This window comes from Camelina sativa, chromosome 11 (assembly GCF_030686135.1).
Source record: "Camelina sativa cultivar CO46 ecotype springtype chromosome 11, ASM3068613v1".
Taxonomy (NCBI): Eukaryota; Viridiplantae; Streptophyta; class Magnoliopsida; order Brassicales; family Brassicaceae; genus Camelina; species Camelina sativa.
The window spans coordinates 41,839,700-41,863,085 of record NC_141890.1 but is presented as its reverse complement, the minus strand read 5'-3'; the positions used below and the strand labels follow the sequence as shown (position 1 = coordinate 41,863,085).

The 23,386-nt window shown below is 36.2% G+C and overlaps 1 long non-coding RNA gene and 3 pseudogenes across 2 annotated transcripts; all 4 read right to left on the bottom strand.

Annotated features, from left to right (window-relative positions):
* Nucleotides 1-1,368: 1,368 nt before the first annotated feature.
* LOC147935262 (uncharacterized) lies at nt 1,369-2,746 on the bottom strand (annotated as a pseudogene). The gene has a single exon (XR_015570940.1). The product of XR_015570940.1 is annotated as an uncharacterized LOC147935262 (transcript).
* Nucleotides 2,747-3,930: 1,184 nt separating this feature from the next.
* LOC147935261 (uncharacterized) lies at nt 3,931-5,037 on the bottom strand. Its single transcript, XR_015573169.1, has 2 exons — nt 4,589-5,037; nt 3,931-4,513 (listed from the first exon to the last, which is right to left on the bottom strand). It is a non-coding gene; the product is annotated as an uncharacterized LOC147935261 (long non-coding RNA).
* A 271-nt stretch (nt 5,038-5,308) lies between these two features.
* LOC147935260 (uncharacterized protein At3g43530-like) lies at nt 5,309-7,633 on the bottom strand (annotated as a pseudogene).
* Nucleotides 7,634-15,267: 7,634 nt separating this feature from the next.
* Nucleotides 15,268-16,830, bottom strand: LOC104728813 (protein DETOXIFICATION 50 pseudogene; annotated as a pseudogene).
* Between the last annotated feature and the right edge of the window lie 6,556 nt (nt 16,831-23,386).

Sequence of the window (23,386 nt, the reverse complement as noted above, 5' to 3'; positions counted from 1 at the left end):
CCTCATGAGCGATTAAGACATTTCAGTTATTGAACGTCCTGGTATGAAAGCTGCTTGATGCTCTGAAACCACAAAGGTGAGTATCTTTTTTAGACGCATTACCAGAATCTTGGATATAACCATGTAAAGGACATTACAAAGGCTGATTGGTCTAAAGTCTTTCACTGTTTGCGGATTTGTGCCTTTTGGGATGAGACACAAATTGGTATGATTCCAATCTTGTTGAAGGACCCTTGATTCAAAGAATTCGGTTACCGCTGTAACAATTGCATGGCCGACGATATCCCAATAATGTTGATAAAAAGCAGCATTAAAGCCATCTGGTCCTGGGGCACGAGCAGGACCAATATTGAAAATTTTTGTCTTTATATCCTCAATGGTGATGTTGCTGGTTAAGGATGCATTCATTTCACTTTTAACCATTGTTCGAATATTGCGTAGAGCTCTTTGTGGATCAGGCTGACCAGGGTTGGAGAATAAGTCACCAAAGTATCTCTCTGCTTCATCTGCAATATCTTTGTTCCCATATAAATCAGATTCTTGCTGGTTTTTTTTATGGAAGTGAGTCTGTTTCTAGCAATTCTGTTTTTCACAGAAGCGTTGAAAAATTTTGTGTTGCGGTCACCTTCTTTCATCCATTGGCATCGACTTTTTAGATGCCAATATGTTTCCTCATCTCTATACGCCTGAAGAAGTTCTCGTTGCAGCTCATGTATATGTTCAACGGTAGTGTTTCCATCAGTGTGAGTTCTATCAATATTCTTTATCAACTCTTTTATGCGGAGAGCAGAGTTGGTGTTGTTTTGTCGCTTCCAGGCTGAAATGTTTCTGCAGCAAGATTTAATCCTATCCAGGATGGTTGGTCTTTGGCCTAGACTACTACTATTCCAGGAAGAATCGATAACCGCTTCAAACTCCGGCCATTGACAGAGCCTAGTATCAAACTGAAAATGTTTGATTCCAGTGTCAGTTGTGCGTCAGAATTTAATGATCGTAGGCCGGTCATCAAATTCAGTCATTTCCAGGTATTCAACCTCATATGCAGGATAGAGAGCTCTTCATTCATCATTAGCCAAAGCTCGATTCAACCAGCATTCAACATTGTGTGTGCGATGTTTACCAAGCCAAGTCATGTTGTTACCCTTAAATGGGAGATATTGAACCTTACAAACGTGAACCATATTTCGAAAATTTGTGAAACTCCAGTTATCACGGACCCTTCCACCACGTTTCTCATTAGCATCTAAGATTTCATTAAAATTTCCACACATTAGCCATGGACCATTACGTTTAATGGCAATGCGTTGGAGTCGTTCCTATAGTATATGTCTTAGTTTTTGGATAGGATGGCCATAAACACAAGAGAAATAGAAACACACATCTTTATTAGATATCTTACAGTCAATGAGACGTGCATCACCCCCCCCCCCCCCCCCCCCCCCCCAATACCCAAAGGAGATACACACTTAACATAATCATAGCCTAGTTCAGCTGCAGCATCACGCACCACATCATATAGATTCTTTATCTCGATCAGAAAGAGTAAGTCCGGGGAATAAGTTGCCTTAATTCCCTTGAGGCGTCGAACTGCCAGGTTCCCTTTCAATCTTCGGCAGTTCCAAAATGTTGTATTCATATTGCCTTCGGTGGTTTCTGGCCCACCGTGCTTTCTCGAATCAGATTGGGGTTGGGTGGAGTATTACTCCTCACATGTGTAGATGTGCTTGTAGACGGATGCATCACAAACCATTTTTCGTACCTGAAGGACTTCGGACTCTAGCTTCTGACGTGTGGGTGTATATGCATCCCTATTAGTATATGGTGGAGTAGTATCTAGAACAGTCGCATCTGGCACCGGTTCGTTGTTTACTTCAGGCTCTGGGATGTCAGGGTTGTAATCTGGTCCATCATCATCATCTCCAGGCGGTGGCTCATTCGGTTCACGAGAACGGCAATCGGAAACATCATGGGTAATCAAACCACAACACAAACAGAAGTTTCGCAACTTTTCATAGCAAAATTTTAAGACACAGGACGTTTCCCCAAATTTGAAAGAGCGTTGGAATCGTAGAGGGGTATCAACCTCACAGAGGAGGTGAACGCGGATATAGTCCACCAGAACAGCACCATCACCCCCAAACTCCGTTTCTAGGAAGTTGCCCATACTTTCGCCAATAAAAGTAACCATACGACGAGTGAAAAAATGGAGAGGAATCCCCTGGATCTATACCCAAAAAGGGATACTCTTGATTTCTGCATCTGGGGTGGCCGGATTCCGTTTTTGTAGGATGCACATCCAGTCGTTGAAAGACCATGGGCCTCGACGGAGCACCGCGTTCATCGCTTCATCAGATTGGAAGAGGAATTCAATTCTTTTGTTCTCCAAAATACGCCCTGTAACATCCTCACCCACTCCCCAAAGCCGTGATAGAGCATTAAGCATAGCCCGCAGATTTTGCTTCCGGGGATTCACCGGTTTAGCAATTAGGCTAAATCGAGTTCCACCCAAGGCCTCTGCACACAGATCTTCTTGGAGATTGACTACAGAATCTCAATCCCCAACCAAATCTATTTCTTGCATCTGTCTTCAGATATTATCCGACATGATCAATATGAATAAAAGAAATGTTCTCTCACTCTGCTCAACCCATCGTTTACAGAGACACACACAGGGTATAAATAGTATTGGGGTAATGACAGTTATGGATTAGTAACCGTATTACCGTTATTGGACCCTGAAAAAACTGTCGGAAACCGACGACAACCGCTCTTCAAGACGAAGAGACACGAAGACGCTAGCCAAAGAGGCGTTCGCCAAAGAATATTTTGTGAATGAAATCAATATTTGTTGTTTTTACATAACATTTATTACTACACATTTATTCAAAAAACAATAATACAAATGGTGGATAGAAATCTGGAAAAAATCTTATAAAATGGAACAAAAATAAAAGGCTAAAAAATCATATAATTTGGAACATAGGGAGTATAGTTTATAATTTTTGTTATAATTATTAATTTTTAAACCTAAAGAATCATTCTGCAAAATAAAAAATTTAACTTCAAAATAAAAGAAAATTATATTTTTATTTATTTCAGTTCTAATAAGAAAATGAAAGTATTAATAATTTAAAATTTCTTATCTAGTAATAATTATTAAAAATATCTATTTAATCATAAATAATAAAAAAGTTAAAAGTACAATGACTACTTTTCAAATAAAAAAATTAATTATATTATAGAGGAAAAAATATAATTATTCTATATGTAGAATAAAAAATAGCAATAACTATTTCAGATATGAAAATAAAGATAGGTTGGAGAGGCAAAAATATGGGTTGGATATGTTTTTATTAAATAATTCAAGTAATAGTCTTTTGTTTCTTGGTTTTCCAGGCAATCGGAGAACCACCGAGCAAAAAACATAACCTCTTAAAGATCGTCGCGTTAATGGATACACACCATGATCTGAATCGGTATATGCTGTTAAACGTAAGATCAGTATGTGTAGCCAACAAAATGCCTTGCCCCGCACTCCCTTTTAAATAATGAACAATACGAATAGCAGCATCCGAATGCTTCATATTTGGCTGTTTTAAACATTGAGCAAGAATGTGAACAGGATATTTATGGACGTATAATAGTACGATAAATAAGTCTTCCAACAAGACGATGATACTAAACCGGATTAGGAAGCGGAGCATCATCGACCAAAAGAGTGTGATTTTGTTCCATCAAAGTAGCAACGGGTCTTCCCGCCAGAAGACCATATTCATCAATATTATCAAGGGCATATTTTTTTGAGATAAATAAATGCCATTCGGTGATCTTGCCACTTCAATACCGAAAAAATAATTCAACGCACCCAAATCTTTCATGCGAAAATATTCACTTAGATATCCTTTTAAACGACCAATAGCAACATGACCATTTCCACCAATCACCAAATCGTTAAGATATATCAACACATTGAGAGGAAGTGTACCAAGAGCAAAGTAAAATATAGAGTTATCCGCTTTTGTCTGCACAAAACCATAACCAAACAAGCCGTGGTAAGTTTAGCAAACCAACATTGTGGTGCCTAACGCAAGCCATATAACAACTTTCAAAGACGACAACCTTTTGTTGGATCGGAAGAATGGAAACCGGGGGTTAGCTTCATATAAACCTCTTCATCTAAATCACCATGGAGGAAGGCATTACAAACATCCATTTGATGTATCTCCCAACCGCGCACATCAGCCACCTTGAGAAATTGTCTTACCGTTGTCATTTTAGCCGCAAGAGCAAATGTCTCGTCATAATCTTTTCCAGAAATTTGTCGATCACCCGGAGCGACAAGACATGCTTTATACCGCTCAATTGTTCCATCAGCATTGTATTTAATTGTATAAACCCACCTACAATCAATCGCATTGTATCCCAAGCATGAGCATCCTCAAGAGTCGTTACTTCTCCACCCATAGCGTCACACCATACTTGAGAACCGCTTCACACCGTACTTGAGAAATAGCTGCAAGAAAATCTCTATGTTTAGGAGAAAACTTTTCACAAGAAACATAGTTTGATATCGGATAGGGGAGAATACCTGGCAGTGAAGACGTGTTGGCGGGTGTGTGAGGAGAGGGGTTAGTTGGGCATCTTGTGGTGTATAAGACATAATCATTCAATTTCTTAGGGATAGTCTTAGAATTCTAACCAACACCTAACTCAGTTGTTGTCGCAGGCAATGATGATGTTTAACAACAACCGTAAGCTCCCCGATGGAACAATCCTTCACAACATGTTCAGAAAAATGTGGAGCAGAAGGATGTGCCGGATTAGTTGATTGCATTTCTGTGGGAATCTGTGAATCTGAAGTCGGAGCGACCGGTCACCTAATCAGATTGGTTGATCGCTCTCAGCTTTTGTACCTTGCGTCAGGGTCGGAACGACCAGTCGGATATGTAAACCGTGTTGGAATTCAATCATTGATTAATCCTCAAATTGGGAAATAGGAATATGTGTTTGAAAGAAGAAAGTGAAGAGTTGAGACTTGAGAAAGAGATCGTCAAAATGTAGGAAGAAGAAATCTGATTAGAGGAAGGAGACAAAGTGAGAAGGCTTTTGATTGAAGAAGAGAGGGTAATTAGAATTGGGCCAGTTTACTTATTAGCCCATTAGTGGTGATGTTTTTTGTTATGATAACAAAACCTTAGGTTAAACTAAGAACCAAATATATATTATGTGTAAGATGTATAATTCATGTTATCAAAAAAGTTTAAGAAACAAAGTGGCTAAACCTAGTACTGTTCAACAAACCGGTCGATCAAGCCTGATATGCGACCGGTCGATCGAGCTCAACATCGGACATGACGTTATCATCATCTCGTGAAGTATTCTGTTCTTCATTCTGAATCTCACTTGACACAAAAGACGCTGGATCCACAAAATCGTCAACAAGAGTACCCATGGTGAACGTGGTGAACGTGTTCACCGAAGATACAGAGGTAGAGTCAATAGGTTTAGCATACAAAATTGTTCTTCATGAAACACGATATCACGTAAGATAAAGTATTCCTTCTTCTTAATATCAAATACACGTGAGCCTTTATGGCCATATGGATAGCGAACAAACATAAATCTTCTACTATGCTCACTAAATTTATCATTATCTCTAGAATTACAATGTGCATAATACAAGCACCCAAAAATTTTAAGCATATCAAACGTAGGACTTTTGCTTCTCGTACAACTTTTGCTTCTTTCAACTGTTTCAAATTTACTTCCACAATTTTCAATCTTGTATCCAGAGTATCAAACTTCGCATTTATCTTCTCAAACCCACTATTCAACACTTTCATCAATCGGTTATCTACCTCATCCAATCCATTATTCACCTTCTTCAGAGCCACCTTGGTCGGAGCAACCTTCTTCCGACCTTGATTCATTTGACCAATATTTTTTTGAGCCAAATTACCTACATCTGGATTAGCCTCACCTGCTCGGCTAGCATCATCTGCTTTATGCATATTTTCAAAAACTATTGGCTTCTTTTCCTTAACTATACACTTTGTCCAACCGACTGCAATTGCATCATCCACATCGTTCCATCCACAATCGTCATCCATGATTTCTTCATATGAACTTTATCATCGGGAGATGGAACAATGATACTTTGAATGTCCTATAAAAGTAAAGAATCAAATTTAAATACAACCATAATGCATCAATAGTTAATATGTAATGTAATTTATGTTTACAAATATCTTATCGTAGTTGTACTAAGAGTATTATACAAATCTGACATAGGAAAACCTTTAAGATGACTTAGTTTGAACTTCGACTTACACATCCGAGGACACTCAGAATTTGCTTCTCGAACACTTTTCAAGAAATTGTTCTTCAGAGTGGGAATAGCTTCATACCCAAGAAGCTATTCACAACACAAATCAATCAAATATTAGTTATACAAAATTGTGATCTATAATTAAAAAAAAAAAAAAAGCTAAAGATGAATACTTTATCTCTAAAGGAGTAACAAAACTAGGAAACATCTTTTGTGGATCCACAACTCCTTCACATGTGTGCATAATATGAAAAAGGTTTTTCATATTAGCATCAAATGAAAATCTCCCCCACAAGAATGATTTACACAATTCTAGGTCACCTACAGCTCGGTAAAAGAAACTTTCCACAGATGGTGCGTCCTTTCCCATTTTTTCTTTTCCTACTATGACACTACATAAAAAAAAAAAAGAGAAATGCCATTCTTAGACGGTCATTAGAAGCTTTCTTCATTGACAGTAGCTTTGGCCCCACATCTGCAAAATGTATTGTTGCCCCTGGACCAAAATGCTTCCTACCCAACACATTACTACCCAATCTTACATAGTAGGCTGGATATTCATGACAATACAATCCAGACATGAGTGCCATTTCGGTGAGAGAGTACCGGATTGGAACCCCGTTCACAATAAACCAACACTCCTTTTTCTTATCTAAGCATGTTGTGCAAAGAAAAAACATCCACAGAACCTGCATCTTCTGGTTTGCATACCTAGGCATATGGAAGAAATGTTTGAACTAAGGATGCTCCGTAAACCATTTCAGCTCATCATCTGAAAGATGGCTCTGCAATAGTCTCATTGCTCTATGAATGTAGCACTTAGCTGATATCTTGAACGGTTTCATAAATTCACTAGGTTTGAAGAACATGTCAAGTGGTTGTAAAGCTTCTGTTTCCTCATCAGAATCCTGCATTCAAAAACAAGTTATACCGAGTTATACTCAGTTGTACCTTTTACTTTCAGACATTTCTAATGTACAAAATTATCCTAGTTATAACAAATTCTAGTGAGTTGTATTTTTTACTTACTAAAATGTCTAGGGGGTCCAAAATCATCCTAGTTATACCAAATCCTACTCAATTGTACCTTTTACTTCTAGAAATGTACAACATCAAATAATCCTATTTATACCAAATCCTACTAAGTTATTCACATGTTCAGTTATATACCGTTGAATCTCCTCCAATGATGGAAGCTCCTTCAGTATCAACTTCTGGATGCGATTCTTCTCCATCTTCATTACCGATCTCTGGTTCTATAGAATTCGAATTTTCACTTTGGTCTGCGTTTTGTTTTTTAGTCATTCCTCCTTTCCACAAACCTACAAACAAAAATGATTACATTAATTTCCGATTCTACAAAACTTAAAATCGACATGAAATCTACACACAATCGGCAATCTCGACCACAACAAAGAAAGGTAAGAGGAGAAGAATAAGATCCAAATACCCAAAGAAATCGCCAATTAAGGATTTTGATTTTATTGTAAAGAAGGATTTTGAAATCGCCGGTTTCTCTTGGAAGTTTTCTTTTTTACAACAACGATGTAAAAAAAAACCTTTTAAGTTTTTGGTTGGCTTTTAATTGACCATGGGTTTAACCCGATTTGAGTAATTTTTGATCTTTTTAAAAAAAATACTTAGGTTCACCCCTAGGGGTGAAACTTGAAACTTTGTATTCACCCCCTTCCCTCTCAACCAATCAAAATGTTTTATCTAATATTTTATTTTTAAAAAATAAAAATTAAATTAAAAAGCAAAACTAATTAAGGAAACAAATTCTATATACTTTTATTTAAAGAAAGTTAAATATTGTCTTGGTTTAAATTTTACAATTAAACGAGGTTATATATCAGTTTAGGTTTATAAATGAGAATTAGGGTTTAGATTTTATAATTAAAACGAAATTATATGTCGGTTTGGGTTTACAAATGAGGTAGTTAGGGTTTAGATTATATGTCGGTTTGGGTTTACAAATGAGATGGTTAGGGTTTAGATTTTACAATTAGAACGAAAATATATGTTGGTTTGGGTTTACAAATGAGATGGTTAGGGTTTAGATTTAACAATTAGAACGAAAGTATATGTCGGTTTGGGTTTACAAATGAGATGGTTTGGATTTACAAATAAGATGATTAGGATTTAGATTTTACAATTACAACGAAATTATATATCGGTTTGGATTTATAAAAGAGCGGTTTAAGTTTCTAATTTTATAATAAATGTGTACAGAATTTTTTTTTAAAAAAATTTATAAGGGGGTGAATGAAGAGGTTCACCCCTAAGAGTGACCCAAGTATTACTCTTTTTTCCCATTTAAACTGGTTGGGCCGGTAATAAATTTGATTTGTAAAGGATGCAAAAGTCTTTCTCTAATTTTTTGATTTAAAATAATTAATAACAAAATTCTGTTTTGTAAAAAGAGTATTTGAGATCCATTGTTGGAGAGTAGAGAGTCCACGAGAATTTAACCCAAATCACGTGAGATTAGAGAGGGTTTGTTAGTTGATAACACCATTAAGGCATTAACTAATACAAGTTAAAAAAGAGTTTAATGTTGTACTTTGACTGCATCTTTAGTCCAGAACGTAGTTCAAGTTACGAAGTAGATGTTCTTGTTTCACTCCTTTGAATTCAAGAAGGTATGTAGATCTCGATCTTACCATTTTACCATTTTCGAAGTTTATAATTTTTGACTTTTTTGGTACTCAAAATACTGGGATGTATATTACTCAATTATTCGTTGGGTACCTTGTACGTATATTACTTTGAAGTTTGATCTTATATGTTCCAAAAACAAATTACATAAAAGAATATCATTCTTGAACTTATACATCGTTGTGATATATGTTTACAAAATTTTGACTTTGAGACGTCGATTTTCCTACTTCGAAAATGGTAAAATGGTAAGATCGAGATCTATATACCAGTATATATATGGTTCGACCTACTCACTGTTATTATATTGATTTTGATAAAAGCAGTAAACCTTAATACTGCAAATGTTCAAATTATGTAAGCCTGATTGTTGAAACGTTTGACATCGCTATAGATAGGTTTGAAGACTTTGATCATACTGTGCCTATGGACCAATCCATGGTGCGTGACACTATTAAGTACAACAGCTATATAAATTTAGCACTTGCAATGTTCGTTATCAGTTATCACTCATTGCTAAGTTTTCCATTTCCATCAAAACTATTGCTACTATATAATTTTATTTGTCGATAATAAAAGATAAAAAAAAAAATAATGATTTTAATAGAAATTAATAGGAAATAGTATGAATTTTTCCGTAATATGTTAAATAGACAAAATGAAGATTTTTAAACGCTTTAAGTTTTACCACTTAAGTATCTATTAGAATTCAGTTATGTAATTGTGAATATTATTCTGTTTAAGTTCTTTATATTGTAATTTACGAATATATATAGGTTAGCTCTAAAATCAGCAACGGAGAGATACGTGGTTACAACGATAGTAATTGTATCCACTTAGCTTGTACTATCAAGGACTTGCAATTTTTCCATTCCTTATTTGCAGAGACTAGTTTTTGTTGTTGTCGTCACTCGTCAACATGTCTTTAGAGAAGACTAGTATATACTTTAACCCTTTTACATATGGTTGAAAATGTTTAAACGTATTTTTGACGTCCAAAAGGATCAAATGCATGAGTATTGGATTGGGTTGCATGCATACCGTACGTGATACGTCCTTAATTTGAATGAACTTTGTTAGTTATGATTATAAATTCTAAAGTCGGTATATATATACAACTACGAAATCAATAAATTAGCTAGCTAGCGACAAGACCCTCTAACTTGTTTATGTCTTTATCAGAATAAAACGGAACAAAGTCAATAATGCATCTTAGACTTCAACTAGCAATTGGTTAATAATAACACGTATGATACAAGACTAGTCCATTAACAATTTGGGCTTACAAGGAATCTGTCTCTCCAACCAAATGAATCAAGAATCCTTACAAATAAAAAATAATTAAGTATCACTATTTGTCTGTAAGGCTTTTGGTCATTTCGATAGGACGATGAATAAATTTGAATTAAAAGTGACTATTGAAGCTAACCAAAAGACCAAAGTGAGGCTGTGGAACGAACAGCAAAAGCCTCTTTCTTTGTTCACTTCCGTTGTCTTGTCTCCTTCAAGCCCACCACGTTCTATCTATGATTTGACTTCAATAATTTGAGAAATCTGCGGCCTATTAGGTCTTTCTTACATTTTAATCTAATTGTTAACATAGTAGGGATGAACCTCGTTGTATCTTATTCGCTATTACGCTTATAGTAATATTTACTTATTTAGTGGAGTGATGAATGATGATATACGAGAGGACACGTGCGTAAACCGAGAATATATGTATATTCTATACATTTATTTTTATTTTTTTATACATATTCTATACATTTATGGTTCTGTCTTCGATTAGAATATTAACTACGTAGCATCCAATTACATCTACACATACATGTAATCTACGTGGAAACTATATGTGCAAATGCCAAAAAGCTAATCCATGAACACAAAGGCCAACTTATGAGTGTAATATATAAACTACTTATATTTTAGCTATGAATGAAATTTATAGGAATATAAATGATAATTTCGATAAACAAAGTTATCAATTTTTATTAGGATTATATTTCTATTGCAACTAGCACCCGCATTTTCAGTAATACCCTTTCATGTAGGGCAAAAGTCTCAAACACTAAATCTAGTTAAGCCAATTTGCATCAAATGGCCTCTGACCATTAATAGCAAAATTAAATTTCGTCCTCACTATAGCAAATAATTATCAAACCTCCAAGGCTCCAAGTATATACATGGTTCAATCATGATTTTAGGATCTATAAGAGGCTCTTTTTTGTATCCACAACACTATGAAAAAATGTATCAAGACTTTACTTCTTTCACCATCAAGGATTTTCAAGTTTGTTCACTATTGCTCCAAAGTGGGAAGTATCGAGGATAACTGTGATCGAATATAATCACTTATTGGTGAGCTCAATTCTCAATTTTTGACTTCCTTATTATTCAATGTCATATGTTACATTTTGAATTAATTTGTGTAAAGAGGCTACTCGAATATATTTTCTTGACATCATCCCTTTGTTCATTTTCTTTGAATTCGTATGTTTTACGGGTTAGGTTCTTTTTCCTTTAGAAAAAAAAATGTTTTCATCGACAGCAACTAGATGCTGACTAGAGACCTTGTATGATCTAACTGCTGCTGTTTGTCATGTATGTTGTATATATCTAAATGTTTTGAATTAAAAAAAAATGGATGGTGTAAATAAGATAATTATTGCTTGTTTGATGAAGAGGCATACACAATAATTGACGATGATATTTCTATTATAAACATCGTAACTACTCAATGCTCTAATCACGTTTAATTATTAATACAGAGTGATGAACTTATTACGGTTTTCGTTGTTGTTTCGTTCCCAAAACATAGCTAGTACCCACTTTGATTATCATTAGTTAACATTTCCATACTCATAATTTATGTCCTAGTTTTTGTAACGCTTGGACAATTTATGTCCGGAGGCGTCATTTTTTTATGATATGTACCAAGAATATTAACAACAGATCATTTCATTTTTATGACAATTGAAAATCGTCAAACATTTTTCTACCAAATGTAAACATTTTTGAGATGCAAAAGACATTTAGTTTCATTTTCCTACATGCATATAATTAAAAATCGACCAAACAATTAGAGCATTCGTGTAATTCACACAACTTTTCGTGGTGACATAATTGATTTTTAAAAAATCAAACATAAATACTTTAGGTAATTTCTCTGAGTCGCTTAGCTTTCATGAAACTTGTGCCATTCTCTCTAGTTTAGTTTGTCGTTTCCATAGTCCCGAGACTATGCAAGTACTGTATTATTAAATCTGATATAGTAGGAATCCGTTTTTTTGGCCTGGCCTTTCGAGGCCGCTCTATAGTCAATAGGAGTATATACTATAACGATTCTTAATTAGTCAAAGGGTTAGCTCGGGTTTTTAAATAAGTATTTTGTGTGTGTTTCTTAAGCACAAGCCGAGGAGACAGAATCTCCTGAATATGATCAATATAAGGTACTAATGCATGTGACAACATTGATATTATTAATGTATATGCTTTCATCTCATCAACTTCAAATTATTGCTGCACCATAAAATAATTTAGAAAGTCTATTTTATGTACATGAGAGTATACTCAAAAAAATCTCCACTTTTTTCAATTAGAGAAACTGATATATATTTTATGCAATTCTTTTTTAAGAAATGATAATATAAACTTCAATAATGTTTGAGCATTAATTGTCAATTCTTCTGTATACATGTGGAAATCTCAATATTAAATTAGTAATTCGATAGACCAATAACAAGTGTAATTGGCTCTTCACTCCTAGGAAGTAAGTACCCCCTATCCTTAAAATCAATTAATTAGTAAAGCTAATCACAAATTTTGGAGTTGTACGTGTTAGAAGAATTATCAATACTCCAACATGAGTGATTCTTGGCATTGTGTTTCCTAACCAAATCTTTCTCAGTCCTCGTACGCTGCCACGTTAAGACAAAAGATGCTGTGTAGTGTAGTTCCTTCTCAAAAATATATATCAAAGAATTTAGTAACTAATTCAATAATAATCCATATAATTCACTTCTAAGGATCTTTAACCCAGGTTCTATTTTTGTTTAATCACTCTTCTCTAGTCTCTTTCTTTACGTCATAGTTTATTTTTGTGTTATTAAATCTAAAGAACACCAGAAACTGCACTAACTTTACTATATGTCAGAGAATTTTAGATATAATTCTAACATCTCTAACACTAATTTTAACCCCACTCTATATTTTGCTTTAAATTTTCTTTTAGAGTAAAAAATTCTGTAATACTATTCTAACTCTAAAACAGAAATCTCTGTTTAAAAACAATATATATTTAGAAAACTCCATTTTCGATTTACACTAAAATTTGGAAATTTTTGTTTTATATTTAGAAATTTAGTAGGATTGGAAAAAAAAACTCATTTCATATAAAACAGAGTAACTCTGCTTTGAAGGAAAAATGGGAAAAAAATCTGTTGGAAATGCTCTAATACAAAAAAAAAAAAAAAAAAAAAAAAGAAGTAAATATATAATTCACAACGTTATGTAATTGTTGAATACTAATAGAGTGTATCAATATCTTTTAATTCGTAGGTAGATGGCCTAGGGACATTCAGACATTTAGTTAAAAAGTTATGTATGTGCATTTACTATAAATAAAACATATATATGCATCATAATAGATATAAATGGCGATACAAATTGCTAGAAGTAGAATGATACGTTTATCGAACAAAAAGATCGACCACTTTGAAACGTAATGCAAACGAAATTAAACTATAGTATCACATAAGTGAATCGATTTCCCATGAAGACAGGGATTTCTTAAGAAATAAGTACAAATAAACTAATCTATGAAAAACTGTTGAAGTGCCTCAAGTGATGTAAGTTATATTATTCACTTTGGTTGTTTTGTAAAGACAAAATTTGTAGAGAGTGCCCTCTGAATTACTTAAAAGGGAGGATATTCCCTCACCATATTTTACTAGTTTTCGTGGATACGAATCTCTATTTCTTATTTTATATGATTAATCAAATGTATTATTAGATAAAATTGAGTTGTACTTAGTTAGTCTCTTTGATTTGATATAATTGTTATAGATTGCACCATAACGATCTGGTAGCTGATATACAATTTATATTCGAGTTCAAATGTTTCTATTGGTCATTGTACGGTAAAACCTCTATAAATTAATATTCTATAAAATAATAAACACTATAAATTAATAAATTTTGCTAGTTCTAAATCGGGGTAGTGTAAAAAATAACAAAATTCGATAAGATAATAAGATAATATTTTTTTTTGAAATCTCCATGTAAAATATGGTCCTAATAATATCATAAATTAATAATCATGTAAATTTACACATATATATATATATACTGATATAGTAAAATATGTTTCTCTTAAACATTATATCTATAAAACAATTATTATATGTATCTTCAAATTATAATGATATAAAATATTCTATAACATTTCATAAAACAGCTAAAATTTTTTAAGTTTTCAATTTCTAAATATGCAACATTAAATTTTGATAGTTTGATAGACTATTAAAGTATGATAATTGATATTTTTATTCATAAATTTGAATATTTATGTCATATGTATAAGTGAATTTGTCTATAATATTTGTAATTCATTGTCAATAATATTTTTTAATTATTTCGAATTCAATTCCAATACCATAAAATTTACAACGTCCAAAATTCTAATCTTATTTTGCAAAAATGGTCTCAATTCATAATTTTAAAAAAATTAAACAATTAAAAAATACCTATAAATTAATAATTATTAATTTACATTATAAAAATAAGAATTATTAATTTATAAATAAATTAATATCATTATAAATTAATAAAATATTTTGGTCTCGACATTATTAATTTATAGAGGTTTTATTGTATATGGTTATAGGTTTTAGATTGTTTTGGAGGATAACGAACCAATTTATGGTGCAAATGTAGAAGTGGTGAAAAGGTCACGGAGAGATGCATCATGATGAATTTAGAATTCGTTTAAAGACTTCTCATTTCTGTCGACTAAAATTATAAATGGATTTATGAAATTGCAAATTGCAACGATGAATCTCTCGGTTGTTATTGGTATCCTACAAAATTTACATCAGTCATCTCATATTTAATAAAAAGTTATCAATTTACTCGAAACAAAGACATTATTGTTTGTTAAATAAATTAAAAGAAAATCATATTAAAGCTATTGACCTTCTTAAACTTTTTTTTTTAATTTATTTTAAATTAACATGATATCATCCAAATTTTTACCATTTATTTATTTTATTTTATTTATTTAATATAGGTATACAGGATAATTCATAGATATATGGGAATCATTAGTTCACTACCACAGGATCAACTAGCTCAGCATTAATTTCCTTTTCGTTGTTGTGGTTGCCACTATACACTGCCATTGTGAGCTCCCTAGCCCTTTCTGCCTCCAATTCCCAATCAGTCTTGTATATTACCACCATCATACCAATCATACATGTGATTTGTGCGGCGAACATTCCTTTCCAAAATCCCTCGAATCCAAATTCAAACCAAAATGCCATAATTCCTCCCACTGGTAACCCAACCACGTAAAACGATACTGCATTAATGATAACTCCGATCCTCTAAGAATACCGCATCCTGTTGTTTGCATAGAGTTTCCTAATTCGCAAAGGCCAACGATTTGCAGAGCATTCATAGTCAACTGAATGGTATTGTTGTTGTTGGTGAAATGCCTAGCCCATTTTTCTCCAAAAGAGACAACAAATGTGAGAGCCATGAACCCCATTGCAATGCTGAGACCGAGTCCAACAACGACAACTCTTTGCGCTCTTTGTGGTTGGTTGGAACCAAGCTCATTTCCAACTCGGGTCGAGACTCCTAAACTCAAGGAATGATGGAAACTGTAAACAAGGGAAGTTATTTTGATGATAATTCCCATCGAAGCAATGCTTGCTTTAGAGTCTGAGAGGACTCCACAAAGAAAAATCATAATTTCATAGAACCACCACTCAAGACAAACCAAGACACAAAACGGTAGTGCGAGACAGAGTAGTTTTTTTCCATTCTCTCACATTATCTTCATATGTCTCCACATAAATCTCCTCGACCTCGTCTTCACTTGGATTTTCTTCGGAGAAACGCTTGTAGAAGAAGATAAAGGCGAGTAGGTATAAATTTGACACAACTTCACTCAAGGCAATACCTTTAATCCCATAACCAAGATACTTCACAAAAAATAACATGATTGGCCAGTAAAGTAAATTTGCGGTCAGTGTGCAGCAAAGTAAAGGAAGAGTCTTTGACTTGGCTTTGAGATAAACTTTTAGTGGGTGTAAGAAAGACTGAATAAAGAGATCTGGGATAGACCAAAGTAGAAAGATGTGAGCTTCAGACACGAGCTCCTTATTTTGTAGCAACATTACAGGAATTTTCTCCATGTAGATCCAGACAAGCATAATGGGGAAAGAAAAAAGGAGGAGGAGAATGATTCCTCGTTTAATAGTTGCATGAACGTATTGATAACGTCTAGCGCCAAAGGCTTGGGAGCAAATAGTTTCAATACCCATTGTTAGACCAGAGAAAAGTGAATATCCACTGATATTCACAAATGCAACGGCAAAGGCACCACTAGCAAGAGTGTCATCTCCAAGACCCCCGAGGACGGACATAGAGAGGAATGAGCGGATGTAGCTGATGATATTTATGAAGACCAATGGGTAAGAGATTTTACCGATTGATATTGCTTCATTTATGAAGATGGGGAGAAGATAGGCGTTATTTCTGAAGAAGTTAAGATTCTGATGATTGATTCTCGGGAGTAAGGGTGTTGTAATTTCGCCTCCGGCAAGATTTGATTGACTCATTTTTGTTGTTTTGACTACATATTAATGCGCTTGGCTTTATATAAAGAACTAGTATGAATTTTCACATTATTAGTATGCCATTTCTGTAATCAAGTCAAAATTTCAAATTTGAGCAACTTATTTAATTTTACACATAGTTTCTAATAAATTGAATATGTAGTGATACATGGTAACATCCATATAAATCTATATGATACGACTTAAGGTCGTTATTGTTTAGAAAAATAAATTACTTTCTGTTATTGTGATATGTTCTTTTTACTTCAGTCAACAAACACGATATTAAATGTAAATTTATACACATGAATTTTGTTTTATTTGAATTTATATATATTTTCTATTCAAATGAAATTCCTTTAGTTGCATTTGCATATGGATGTTGGTGTCTTCATGGTAATTTTTGGCCAAACAAAAAATGATGAAAGGCTCCTTATATCTCGATAACTTGGCATGAATCATGCATCTTTGGGAGTCTTGATATGTGTGAAAGGCTTTCTACACATTTCAATTTTTTTTTTTTTTTTTGGTAAAACAGAAGGAGTAAACTCCGGTTATTTATTAAAAAAACAAGTACAAATACGTCTTCTTGTATGCACACCACAGGCATCATCCGAGCGAACATGACTCAACACAACTCCAACATGACTCAACACAACTCGAACATGACTCAAACAAATGAAAACTAAGTGGCAAAGTGAATGCATGGTTTGCTAACTCGTCCGTCAGATGGTTAGCTTCCCGATGCAAATAAACAAATCAGACTATCTAGTCTCTTGAAACAAAGCTATGGCACAATCGTACCAAGAAAGACAGCGGATCAACCTCGCTAATCCCTGCTGTCAAAAAACCCACTACTACTTCCGAATCCATTTCAAACTCTTACCTTTCTACTTGTCTCTCCCATACAACCACCAAACCATAGTAGACCTCCCCCCCCCATAACTCCACCATAGGATCAGAACAGACGCCGATATGGACCCAAAACCCACTATAATCTCACCTGTCGTATTCCTCAAAACACCTCCAGTTGTCGCCAAACCTGTTTACCCCGAGCCACACCATTCGTGTTCACTTTCATACACCCAACTCGTGGAGCTGACAACCCAATCAACCGCTCTACACGTGACAGTTTCCCTTTCCCACACTGCAGGCCTTCATACGCTCGAGTTGTTTTGGCAGTCAAATCTATCAAAAACTGAACTTTATCCCGACAATTGCCAGCTCCACCAAAAATGTTAATACATCACCATTTCCAACCCCATGAGATCGCTATACTAAACAGAGTCGGCCATGACGGATCTTGAGCATCCAATCCCTCATTCAGATTCGTAAACAACCATTCCAAGCTGACCCGATCATGTAATAATCTCCATCCCACCTTTGCCAGTAGTACCTTGTTCATAGCATGACCGCGCTTGATGCCCAAACTCCTTCCCTCTTTGGGTACATACTCGTTCCCATGCAACTAGATGCTGCTTGCGTTTCTCCATAGTGCTCCCCCAGAGGAAAGTTTGTGACACTTTCTCTATATCATCAAGCAAAACTTTAGGCAAAGAGATCACGCACATGGTGTGAATTGGTATAGCTGCTAGAACCGCTTTAGTGAGAGTCATACGTCCCGTAAAGCTCAGACACCATTCTTTCCATCCTACGAGTTTGGAGGAAACTTGTTCCAACACTTCTTTAAAAGTTGCTCTATTCACCCTCTTTTTTAGAATGGGCATACCCAAGTATTTACCCAAGTCTTTGGTGGACTTAATGCAACTCTCATCCGATATCAACTTCTGCATATCCCTTGACAGAATCTCAGAAAAGAAGATTTTTGATTTCTCCAGGCTTACTCGCCGACCAAACGCAATACATAACTGCTCCAAAATCTTTCTAATAACTTTTATGTGAGAGACTGAGGCTTCAGCAAAGAGGATCAGATCGTCGGCAAAACAAATGTGCGAGAGTGGGGACCCCCTGCGAGTTTCCACTCCTTTCCAATGAAAACTCTATCAATCATCTGACACAACCTCTCCAAACACATAACAAATAAGTATGGTTACAAAGGGTCACCATGTCTCAGACCCCTCTGCGGTGTGAAGGCTTCAGTCTGCTCTCCGTTCCACAGAATAGTCATCTTTGAATCCTTCACACACTTCATGATCCAATCAATCCAGATATCTGACAAACCCACAACAGCCAGTATATCCTCCAAAATATCCCAGCGCACTCTATCATATGCCTTCTCAAGGTCAAGTTTTAAAAGCATACAACCTTTGCGACCCTTTGTGCGCCTCATGGAATGGACTGCTTCTTGCACAATGACAATATTGTCCAGACATAACCTCCTTGGAATGAAGAATGATTGAGCGGATCCTATCAACTTCGAGCGTATAACCATCACCTTAGTAATCGTCTTAAAAATAACATTACAAAAACTAATGGGGCGGAACTGTGTTATTCATTCTGGCTTCTCCACTTTTGGGATTAACACAACTAAAGCATCATTCAAACCTGGAGAAAGATCACCTAATGCAAAAAAACTGAAGCACAAACTGTAATGCAGACTCACCAACCAAATCTCATCATTTCAGATAAAAGATTGGTTGTTAACCATCCAGCCACAGGGCTTTGTAAGATCCCATATCCCGCATAGCAGTCTCCACTTCACTCCCTACTATTGGTTTACAAAATTTCACTTTATCCTCATATGATAACCGTTGAAACCCTTCACGCGGCAATCGGACAACCACTTGAGCCACATCATCCAAAGAGTATATTCGCTTACAGTAATCCACAGCCAGCCTTACTAGCTCACCCATACCAGTCAACCAAGTCTCTGCATCATTCCTCAATGCTTCTATAATGTTCCCGCGTCGTCTGATGATAGGTGAGGTGTGAAAGTAAGTGGTATTGCGGTCTCCCAGACCAATCTATTTCTCCCGCGACTTCTGAAACTAGAGGACTTCTTCTTGTCCAAGAACCTTATCCAGCCGCTGAATTAAATCCGCTTTCTTCTATAACAAGTCATTAGTCTGTACGATGTCCAACTCATCCTAAACTCCTTGAATTTCTTTCAATAACTCCTCTTTCTGTTTATGAATGTGCCAAAGACCTCTCTGTTCCACTTTTTCAAGGTCGACGTAAGCACATCCAGAGCTTCTGGCGTTGTCAGATCACACTGCCATGAAGCTGCAAACAAAGCCTTGAAGCCCTTGTGGCTCAACCAAGCCGCCTCAAACCTAAATAGTCGGCGATGCGGGTTCCGACTCACAACTGGAAAGAGCTGAATATAGAGAGGAGCGTGATTAGATGCTAAAAATGGTAGTTGCAACACAGTAGCTTCCTGTCATTTTAGTCTAGCATGTGCACAACATATCACACGGTCTAATCGCTTTGCCACAAAATTATGTTGAACCCTCCCTCGACGCCAAGTAAACCTATTCCCGCGGAAAACCCATATCAATAAAGGACTCCTCATTGATCCAATCCCCAAAAAAGAAAGAATCTTCTGAAAGCTTCCCATTACCACCTGAACTTTCATCCAATCTAATTATCATATTAAAGTCCCCTCCCATGAGAACTGGTCCATCAATCCCAGATAATCTGTCGTGAAACTGATGCCACAAGCCACTCCTCCTGCTAATTGTAGGCGCAACGTACACAACTATGACATGAAGGATATCCACTCCATTCACAATCCGTGCGTAAATAAACTGATCTGAAAAATTCACGATCCCCACAGAACCAATGTCATATCTACACAATAACCAGAGCCCCCTCCCCCATTTTGCCCAACCGCGTCTACCTGAAATGAGTTCTCAAATCCTAATCCTTTGCATAAACAACTCGCATTCTCTCCTCCAGCGTGCGTCTCAACAAGTATCATATCGAGCGATGGAAGTTGGGTTTATTGGCCCTACCGGTAATTCTAAAGAAGACAATTCATAATTTCTTCAAAAGTTGAAACCGGAACCACCAAGGAATCCTGCTAAGCGGATAAATTCGCTCTCCCTCCACTAGGGGACTCCTCCTTCATATTCCCCTTGCCTTGCCCATCATCATTACTAGCAGCCAACCGTAGAACCGGCAGATCTGCCTCATGGATCACTTATGTGACCCTACTCTCTACTCGATTCTCGCCGTCTAGCGCAAACGCACCACCAGACCGACCAACACTCCCCAATTCAACCCTCAATCGCTTGCCATTCGCCGTCAAAGTCTGATCGCCAAGACTTGGACCAAACACTAACCCTCTTCTAGGTTTACTGGGTCGGGTCTGTTTGCTTTTAGGCCCAAAGGCAATCTCTTTCTGTTTATGGGCTTTGTTTACAACCGTCGAGTACGCGCCACACCTTGCGCTCTGTTATGATTCAAATCTTCCTTTGCCACCATAATGTGCAGACCACTCTTCCCCGACATCATTCCTATCTCATTTTCCTTATTAGCCTCCGATCGAATATTTCCTGCCCCAGAATCACGGCAAATCCCGTCATCCCCCAACTTCCCAAATTTGTTAGATACCGCAATATTCCCTAAATTTGAGGTTGTTTCCTGAAGATTACGCTCGGGATTCCTCACCGATCCACCTGCCGCAAACATCACTTGCTTGGTCGGTTGGCCCATTTTCCGACCATCCTGACAAACTCCGGTAAAGCCATCCTCTATCAGTGGAGCCTTCCTTACCATGACCACCTCCTTCCCAAGTGAAGGACCAACGACCTCCGTCTCCATCGCTCGCCGGGGACATAAATGCACCAAGTTACCATACACTCCACATCCAAAGCAGATATTACTTAGACTTTCATAAAAAAATAAAGTACCTCTCGCCATTAATCATCACCGTGCCCTTCAAAGGTTTCTTAATATCCACCCCAACATAAACCCTCGCAAACCTTGCTCTCTCAAAGTTCAAAGTAGTTAACTCAACGCGAATAGGTTTCCCCATTCCTCGGGCAATTCTCATCAAGATTCTCCTACGGTAAAACTTCACCGGTATATTTGACACCCGAATCCAAACTGGCATAGTCATAATCTCGTCTTTCAGAGGATAAAATTATGGAGACCATGCTTTCACCATGAGGTAATTTCCAAAGGTCTTCCATGGATCTCCAGTCAATGCTGCCAAGTACTCATCCTCCATCTCAAAGCGAACCATAAAGAACTGCCGCTAGAGATTCATCCTTTGTCAGTGGAGCCTTCCTTACCACGACCACCTCCTTCCCAAGTGATAGACCAATGACCTCCGTCTCTGTCGCTCGCCAGGGACAGGAATGCACCAATTTCCATACACTCCACATCCAAAGCAGATATTACTTAGACTTTCATAAAAAATAAAGTACCTCTCACCATTAATCATCACCGTGCCCTTCAAAGGTTTCCTAATATCCACCCCAACACACACCCTCGCAAACCTTGCTCTCTCAAAGTTCAAGGTAGTTAAATCAACGCGAATAGGTTTCCCCATTCCTCGAGAAATTCCCATCAATATTCTCCTATGGTAAAATTGTACCGGTATATTTGACACCCGAATCCAAACTGGCATAGTTATAATCTCGTCTTTCAAATGATTAAATTTTGGATACCAGGCTTTCACCATGAGGTAATTTCCAAAGGTCTTCCATGGATCTCCATTCAAAGCTGTCAAGTACTCATCCTCCATCTCAAAGCGAACCATAAAGAACTGCCGCAAGAGATCCAACACATGCATCTTCCCCCCCCCCCCTCTCCCGCGGTTTCCACATCTCTCGCAACCGTTTAGTAAGCACAGAGATCGAAACATGACGCCCTAGAACTTCGATCATAAACTGCTTCCATATACCATTCATGGCCTCCAAAACCTCGTGCCTAATTGTAATCACTGGTTTCCCCTCCTCACCATCTGGAAACGTAAGACTCACCAGCTCATCCACAAACTCATCTTCCAACACCTCCTTCGGCGACAATCTGTCACCCTCAACACTGCCTTTCACTTACTCACCCACGAACCTCCAGCATCTGTTGAGTCTCCTAGAGGGAGACCCTTCTCTCTCATATCCACCATCATCGTGTCCGTCGCCATTCCTCGACTCTTATTCGGTCAAGTTTTAAGTAGTTACTACTTCTATTTTTCAAAAAAATTTAGGCACATCTTAGATAGTGGACTAGCGCCTAACGTGTAGATGATCAAGTTGAATATTAATCGGAGATTAGGTTACAAAACATTAAGGTCGTGAATGGTAACATGTTGAAAGCGGTTTTCAAATTTTTTTTACAAAATCCGCACATAAAACACAATCACAATACATATTATTTTTTTGCATTTTTTCAAAAAAAAAAATTGTGAATTTTCCCGTGAAAATAACGTGGACCGCTTTTCTGAATAACAATGGTTTTGAACCAACAGTTTTTGGACCGCACCTAATATTACTATTACACTATACCATTTTTATACCATCATAAAAAAAGAGGCAAATTAACAAAGAAAAAAAATATCTATCTTTTCTCTTTCTAATTCACCATTCAGTTATTTTTTTAATAACTCTGATGTTTTTTTTAAACATTTTAATAATAATTTTGTTTAGTATAT